General features: G+C 38.4%; 1 pseudogene; it reads left to right on the top strand.

Moving 5' to 3' along the window:
- The first annotated feature begins 6,748 nt into the window (after window positions 1-6,748).
- LOC120096420 (small nucleolar RNA SNORA17) lies at window positions 6,749-6,857 on the top strand (annotated as a pseudogene).
- The last annotated feature ends 2,097 nt before the right edge of the window (window positions 6,858-8,954 follow it).

Raw genomic sequence — 8,954 nt, 5'->3', positions numbered from 1 at the left:
TCCAAGAATCTACTTCTTTCTAGGGTTCTCTAGACCAGTTAGAAGCTGGAAGATACATGCTTCTTTCTTAATCCCTTCTGATAGAAATGTTTCCACATTCTTCTGTTTTATAGGGAAGTTTCTATGAAGATGAAAGAGAAAATGCTCACTTGTTTAATAAGTTCTATTAAACACTTTCTATTTGTGGACTGATATTCAGAGGGCAGAAATATATATATATATATATATATATATATATATATATATCAGAGAAATAGCCATAAGACTTGGAAATCGGTTTCTTCAATGGAGAACAAGGAAACCAATATAGGGTATAAACAGTATCCATAACATTTGTGATATTGAAAAGGTTGGTAACTGAGCAAGAATGAGATAATATAAAAGTGAGAAAATTGTATCAGTAGAGCAAGACTTTTGTCTTAAAATAAAGTTATCAAGGAAAGTTTTATTGAGAAGTTATAATTTGGTCAGAGACTTGAAAATGAGGAGGTTCACTTCTGGGTGCCTGGCACAGAGATTCAATTTGCAGTAGAGAAAATGGCACAAAGGCGGTGCAAAGGGGCAAGCTTGACATTTAAAAGAACAAGAGGACTAGGGTGGTTGTAGTGGAGTGGCAAAGGGAAAGGGTGATATTCCAGAGAGATGGGAGGTGGACAAACAGAGCCAGTGTCTTTTGATTACAAAACCTTTAGCTTTTATTCAGAGAGAAATGAAGAGGCTTAGTGAGGTGCTGGGTAGAGAAACAACACATTCTGACTTTCATTTTATGAAGCATCACTTCAGCCACTGTGTGGGGAATAGTCTGGGGTATTGAGCAGGAACGATATAATCAAATTGTCATGCCATTTAATAAGGGTGACCTTTAAAGAAGATTTCTCCTTTGAGTCCAATTCAGAGTTCTTTCTCCCTTCCAGTAAAATTGTACTTAATTGTCAAAAATGAAGCATGACTTTATTCTACAATTAATGAAACTTAAAATGCTAAACTGCAAAGCATCATAGCTCAAACTATTCAATAGGAAAATAGGGAGAATATGTATTTCATGTTTCTTATAGCTCTCTTTGTCATTAATCACATATATTTAGAATTCTTCAAAGCAACAGATAATAAGTTTGCAATGTTTTCATTGCCTTTAGTTTCTTTATATTTTCTTTCTCATTCAAATAGTGAAACAAACACAATGTGGTTGAAAAACAAAATAAAGAACACAAGACCTGGGCTTTTGAGCTGTGTATTCTGCTGCCTAGTATTTCTGCCCCAGGTCACCAAGTAAACTCTCTGCATACACTACTTTCTAACTCTTCAGTTTTCCACGAGGTGTTTGCATGTTTTCCTGCTTGTTGATGAAGTTGACAAAGAGCACACACTGTTGACTATGGTGGTAGGCTAACTGGTGCAGGCACTGGAAATTAGAAAGCATAATAATAAACTGTATGCACATTTCCATTAGTGTATCTTAATTATTAAAATTATGCTTTTTTAAAGAAAATTTAATTTTATAGCCAATCAGTACATTTTATGATCAAGACATCAAATTAATTTCAAGCTGAAAGCCTATGATTATGCTATTATTTCTGAATGCCTATCACTTCTATTAAAACTCCCAAGTTTGATTATGTTGGTCCTCTTATTCATTCCTGCATGTACCTCAAATCAGGAAATGGTGCCCCGAATGGCAAGCATTAAGTACTGCTAATGTTGGATCACTGCACTGTTATAACATATTTGAAAATTTTCCTTGTCTACTACACAGAGAGTTAACTTACTATTCTCTATCGCTGCAGTTTATAAAGGCTTCACATGCAATAGTTCTGTGACTATTTGCCTCCAATTTGACCTTTCTGTGTTTGTGTTTATCAGCATAATATTTTCATTGATTATTTGAGAATTTCATACAATGCACCCCCCCACCCCAGATCCACTTCGCATTCCTCCCAGGTCTACTCTCCCAACCTTGTGCCCTCCACAGAAAATGAAAAAAGATAAAAAAAAATTACACCATTTATGCTGTCTATTCATTCAATGGAGCATGGTTTTATTGCAGCCACTCTCTGTTTGGGTCTCTATATAACACCAGGGGGTTGTCTTTGACGTATTCTATTCCTTATTCTCCTACATGAAACTTTTTACATACTGCAGTAGCCATTTGAAAGAACTTCTCCTGTCTTTATTGTGACCATTTCTGTTCTCCACTGTCTGAGAGATCACTCATATTCAAATCGTCTTCTCATTCCCTAATTTAAATGGTCCTGAAAGTCAGCTGTTGCTATTGGATAATTAGAGAATAACAACAGGATTGTCATGAAGACCAGCATAATGGATCCCCTCCTCTCATTGCAGGTCATGCCCTGGTTCCAATTTTACTTGCTACAAACCTCTGTGTGCTGAGTTCTCCTGTCCGATGCTCTCTTTAGAGTTGCCCCCTTGTCCATTCCTCAGCCCTCAGTTTGACCACACTTTTGTTATTCCTTAAGCTTTTCTTTATGAGGCTTATTTCCAAGATCATAATCATCTTGGATTTTCTTGTGCACATGTTAAGTTCTTCCTTTTACTTTACAAACCGGTGTTTTCCTATGTCACTTCCAGAGTGAGTCAGCCCTGGTTGTATCAAAGTACTGCACAATGATATGGTATATAGCACTATTCTCAACACAGTCTACTATGTTCCATGATATGTTTGCTTCTCACAAGGGCTTTGGACCCAGCACACAAACAATAAACATTTGTCAAATGAATTAATAGATGCATTTAAACAATGCTTGAAATTAAATTACTTTCTTATTAAATAGATTATGAATAATATAAACCTACCTTATTGCATGATAATAATTTTATAGTAACTTTAGTTCTCACTTTTTGATCATACATTTTCCTAATAAATTTGAATTATACTTGTATAGATTCAGTTTTAGAATTTTAGAAAAACACCTAACTAGAATTCCTTTTATAATAGAGCCTTTTGCATCCTTTGAAAATGAGAGGTCAAGGAGCTGAAGCAATGCCTTAGTAGTTAAGAGCACTTGTTGCTCTTGTAGACTACCTGGGTTCAGTTCCTCGCATCCAAATGGGCATCTAAAACTGTTTATAACTCTAGTCCTAGAGAATCTAACACCTTTTTCCAGCTTCCATGAGCACAAGATGCCTGTGGTGCACATATACTCATACATTCAGGGAAAATACACATAAATTAAATATTATTTAAAAAGGGTTATTTTCAAAGACTATACATACTGACCCTGGGCTCCAAGTGCATAGGTAGCAATGAATAGCCTAGTAAGGGCACCAGTGGAAGGGGAAGCCCTTGGTCCTGCCAAGGCTGGACCCCCAGTGAACGGAATTCTTAGGGGGAGGGTGGTCATGGGGGGAGGATGGGGAGGGAACATCCATATAGAAGGGGAAGGGGAGGGTTAGGGGGATGTTGGCCCAGAAACCGGGAAAGGGAATAACATTTGAAATGAAAATAAGAAATACCCAATTTAATAAAGATGGAAAAATAAAAACTTAAAAAAGCTTAATTAGGAATAATTATCTTTAGGTAAAATCCAAAATATTATTATATATCCCTAGATAGCACATAATTCATAACTAGGAACTATTACTTGATATACAATTATCTATGAAGACTATTCTTTTGCTTATCTTCAAGATTTTGACATACCAACCCATTTAAAAGTGTCATCCCATCAGTTAAGTGTCTTCTAATCAATGTTAGACACTTGAAATTTTTCTCAATTCAGTTGGAGGGCCCAGTTGATGGAGCTAACCCTAGGCTGCTGGCCTGGGTTCTAAAAGAAATCAAGTAAAGCAAGCCAGTAAAAACTACTACTCCATGAAGTCCTGCCTCTAGGTTTCTGCATTGCTTGAATTTCTGCCTTTCCTTCTTTCTCTGATGGACTATGATGGTGCAGAGTAAGTCAAATAATCTCTCCCCTCCCAACTGCTTTTGGTCACCATATTTTATCACAGCAAGAATAACTCTGACTAACATGAGTTATGTTCTACAATTTCTTCACATACTTTCAAGTGTTGTTGTGAAACTACATGTGCAACACTGGAGAACCTGAGGAAATAAAACACTGCAGAAATAAGGAGAAATTAGCATGCTTCAAGTACTCTAAAAGAATGTTTTAATTCCTATATACTGTGCAAGCCACCATATTTAATTATGTGTGCAGCAAATAAACTTATAAATTCAGAGTAAACTTACAATGTTATCTTTTTGCTAAGAAGCTGAGGGAGGGGTTATTTGTAACAGAACAGTTACTTAAATTCTAATAACATTAATATATTCTGAGTACTATTCTTTATCTGACACTGTTCATCACACCGTAATTCATCATCAAGGAAGAAAATAACTATTCATTTTAGATATGGACCAATAACTCTCAGAAAAATTAAATCATCTTCCATAAGTATTTCATTTCTTTGTGCTAATAAAAAACAGCCAGATCATATTATATGCTTTTTTTGACATTCTCTGTGTTATGTATGGAAATTTTTTTATGCGTTGGAAATCTGTTTTTTCTCTCAAATTCATTTGCAGCATTGTGATAAGTAGCAAAAGGTCATTTACAAAGCATAATGTGAGCTTCAGATAAAGCTGGAAAATGTTAAAAGAATGTTACAAAGGCAAGACTGTGTATTTGGGTCACCATGACCAACAACAGAAGACACTTGTCCTTTTAGAATATATAATGGCATTTTAACCTCTACCTCTTCAGCACTGTGTTTCATAGCCTAACAGTGACCAGATATTCTAGGTTAATTTGTAATTCAATGCTTTGGTCATCATAATACATAACCAGAAAAATGGTGTTATGAGCTGAGCACTTTCTTTTTCCCTATCACATGAGGAAGCCCGGGTGGCTAGTATGATGAAGTAGGATCTTTGGTTGTTGATTAGATGACAGAGCAGAACGTTCGCCAATGAGACTAACATTCCACTGAAATGGGCCAAAGGGAGCTTGTCTCTTCTGCTCTCCTATGGCTACACACAGAAAACCAGCACCAGCGAGCAAGGAAACACAGCCGCATGAGATGCAGAGTCCTCTTTGATCTTGCACGGCGGCCTCCAGATCTGACAGGATGTATTTCTATTGATAGTAAGTCACCTAAGTCCTCAGTGTTTCAGTCTAGAGTACCTAAGAGACTAAGGCAAATGGAAAGATAGACAATTATTTAACGTACGTGTACATAGATAATTTTGATAAACAATTATTAGCCTGGGTAGTTCAAATTTTGTATTTGAACAAACAGTAATATGTTCTGGTAAGCAAGCCATGTGAGAGTGGCTCACCCAACTGCATACCTACAATACAATGCCATGATCAAGAAAGTCCTGGTTTAATTCCTTGAGTCATAGGAGTAAGGTAAGTGAAGCAAGAAACAACTGCTTTAAGGACTCAAGAGTAATTTTTCCTATTCATGTTTTAGAATAGTTTGTTGTTACCGTTACTATTTTTTAAACTTTAGTGACATTTGAAGGCTTAATTCCAGGTACAGATATTAAGTGTATAAACATAAGTAAAACTGAGGTAACATGAACATTTCCAATTGAGTTGTCATTATCAGGGTTTCTTTTCTTTTACTGTGATAAAACTTTGTGACCAACAGTAACTTGGGCAGAAAAGGGTTTATTTGGTTTAGGTCTTATAGTATTAGAGATCCAGGACAGGAATAGAGGTAGAGACTGGAAGAATGCTGCTAACTGACTTGCTCTCCACGGCTTGCTCAGCTTGTTTTCTTATCCAACCCAAGACCACCAGCCCAGGGTTATCCAAACCCCCATCCCAGTGGGCTGGATTACAACAGTCTGATAGAGGCAGTTCCTCAGTTGTGTTTCCCTCTTGTCAGATGAGTCTAGTTTGTATTATGTTGACAAAAACAAACCAGCACAAATGACCCTTTGTTGACCTAACATACAAATATATAACTTTCCCTTTCCTATTTTTCTCTAAAATCTCATGTTAATATCACAAAATATCAGAGTATAATTTTAAAAGTCCTATTTTAAGAGTTTATAAAGTATTTCATTTAATCAGACTTCATATATAATATATATATATATATATATGCTGTGTGTGTGTGTTTGTATATGTAAAAATCCCAAATAAGCCATATATCTTTATTATTACAAGAGGGAATGCCAAGTAACAGTTAAAATCATATCAAAGCCAAAACCAAATCCAATAAAGCTTATTGTCTAATGTCTGGAACTTAACTCTCCATCTGGCTCCAACAGGTTTAGGTAGCCCTATGCTTTTGGGTCTGCCATTTGTAGTATCAGACAGGCTGCATTCCACATAGACACTGTCCCTGTAGTTACCACACAGTCCTGCTATCTCTAACAGTGAGGTCTACACTGCAGTGGTGGCTGTACCTTCACCGATGGTCTCTTGGCCTCTCTGTAGAAAGCTAACTCTCAGCTTCTCCCCAAGGCCTCTTAAATTATTCATCTTCTGTGCTTTCTCCAACATCATATCAGGACTTTTATGTGTTATGAAGTTTGGCTGCCAGCTTAAGAGACAGTCTTACCCTCTCTGGGTTACTGCTTCTGTGTGCTGACCCTCAAGAAATACTTTAGCTTCAGTGATACTGGGCCCTTAATCACAACTAATTCATCAGGTCCAGCCAACCAGTTCACTTATCCCAGGAAAGCATATGTTTCTTTCACATTTATGGATCCTTAGTATAAAATACGATATAAATAAACCTGATACAAATAGCCCTGATAAGAGTTTTGCTTTTCACTGCCCCTAGAGGCATTATAGGTATGTGTGCTATGTCACATGTAGGTAGTAGAGAGACTATGCCAGAATTCTGACCTCTGAACACCTGATGATTAGTAGCCTAACAGATGCTGTGGGAAAAAAAAAGCCTGAGATGTCTGGCACCCAGCAGGCCTGAAGGGGCTCCCAGGGTGGGGCCACTGATCTGGAGACTAGAAGAAACCAACCTGGGATCAAGGCCCTGGGCAGGATTGAGCCTGAGACAGATGACCTTTGCATGGGTCCAGTTAGGCAGGTCTAGGCAAGAAGCATGCCTGAGATGACCACCAGCTAGCATTGGCCAGGGGGCAGATCATGCTACAGATGATTACTGCCTAATGATGTAATGCACACATTGAGCATACCACTCTTGAGACCACTCCTGAGATGACCCTAGATACTCAGAGACTCTGGGAACCAATCAGAGGAACAAATAAGTGGTGAAGAGAGAAAGAGAAACAGAAAGAGATGGGCACAATGAAGAGAAGCAGAAGTGGGGACTCAAGGATAGTAAAGAATAGCTTGGTGAGAGTGCCACCTGGGGACGTGTCCCTGAAACAGCAAGGGTTTATTATTACCTGGCCTGGCTGACATTTCTAGTCTGGGTTGCTCCCTGGGACATGTTGATGCCTGAGGGCTGTGCATAACTGGGCCTACTCCTCACCTCAGCATCATGGAGGAGCTGGCCATAGAGACTTAAGAGAAAGAAAGCTGTCCACATTCCTAGCCAACTGCAGTACTCAGGAGAGTGACCCCTGCACATTGTTGGAGTTGTGAACGTGCTTCCTCAACATCTTTGGCAGGTAGGAAACCTGACCCTAGGGCCATGTCCCATCACTAGCTGCAGCATTTGGAAGAGGTGGCCCTGCACCTCACTTGGGCAGCACAGTAGAGTTGACCCTCATGGCAGGGGTACAGCCTGAAAGAGTGAACAGCCCTGCCACTTGTCTACCATGCAGTAACATGGGTGAGGGAGGGATGGTGCCCATGACCTTGAACTGGCCCTAGGGTCACCAGAGTAGGAGAAATGTTCTCATGGCCCTTCCCTCACTTGAGCATCAAGGCAGTGCTGGCTCTGGTTATGGGGGATGCTGATGAGCCTGCCTCAGTCATGAGAGTGGGAGATTGAGGGGGTTGAGCAGCTCATATACCTTTCAGGCAATATCTAATGCTTGTAATTGTCCTGGAACATCTACACCATTGATGAACTGCAGGTTTGCAGGAAGGGCCTGGTCCTATGGATCCAAAACTGCAGCATCTCCCCTCTGCCACCCTTCCATCCCTCTTCTACCCCCCTTCCCCCTATTTGGATTACTTGCATAAATACCATGACTGTAGTCAATGTAGAAGCATTTATTTGTCTCATACATCATAATCAGAGTGGGTCACTGAAAGAAGTCAGGGCAGAAACACAAGCATGGATTAATGCAGAAAGCATGGAGTTATACTACTTATAGGCTTTCTCCCTACAATTGGTTTTACTTGATTTTTAATACAGCCCAGGACCACCTGCCCAGGAGGTGTAGCAACATCCACATTAGACTGAACCTTCCTACATCAATCATTAATCACAAAAGGCTTCACAGTCATGATCAAAGGCTAATATAAGGGAGGCCATTCCTCAACTAAGATTCCAGCTTCTCAGGTAACTCTAGTTTATGTAAAATTGACAAAAACTAGTCAGTACAGGCATGTAAAATGCTGTTATGGTAGGCAGTGGTTATAAGACGGATGTATCTATGAGTTAGAGACTCTGTCTTCAAACAAACAAACAAACAAAAATCCAGTATAACCAAGAAAATAAAGTTGTACAAATGGCAAAGTGAAACCTCAGACTCCTCACCTCTATCTTCCTTGGTAAGTTGTATCTACCTTCAAAGGTAATACATTTTAAATTGCATGTTTGAGGTATCATTCTTTTCATGTTTTCAGTATGTTCTTTAAAGTATTAACAGAATATTATAGCTAACTACTATAATTTCAGTGCTTTAGTGCTTTATTTCAGTATAATATCTGAAAAAATGATTTCATATGAAAGCATTGGATACATTCAAACATTGTATGTGAGATAGTTGTATAAGACATGAGAAGAATAACTTAAATATTTTTGTTGACTTAATTATGTACCTTATTGGTGTTACCATTTGCAGGAGCTCTTCTGAAGGAAAGAATTGTAACACTTATATT

This window comes from Rattus norvegicus, chromosome 13 (genome assembly GCF_021556685.1).
Source record: "Rattus norvegicus strain SHRSP/BbbUtx chromosome 13, alternate assembly SHRSP_T2T, whole genome shotgun sequence".
NCBI classification, from domain to species: Eukaryota; Metazoa; Chordata; class Mammalia; order Rodentia; family Muridae; genus Rattus; species Rattus norvegicus.
Note: the sequence above shows the minus strand (reverse complement) of the source record. Positions and strands in the feature narration are given on the sequence as shown.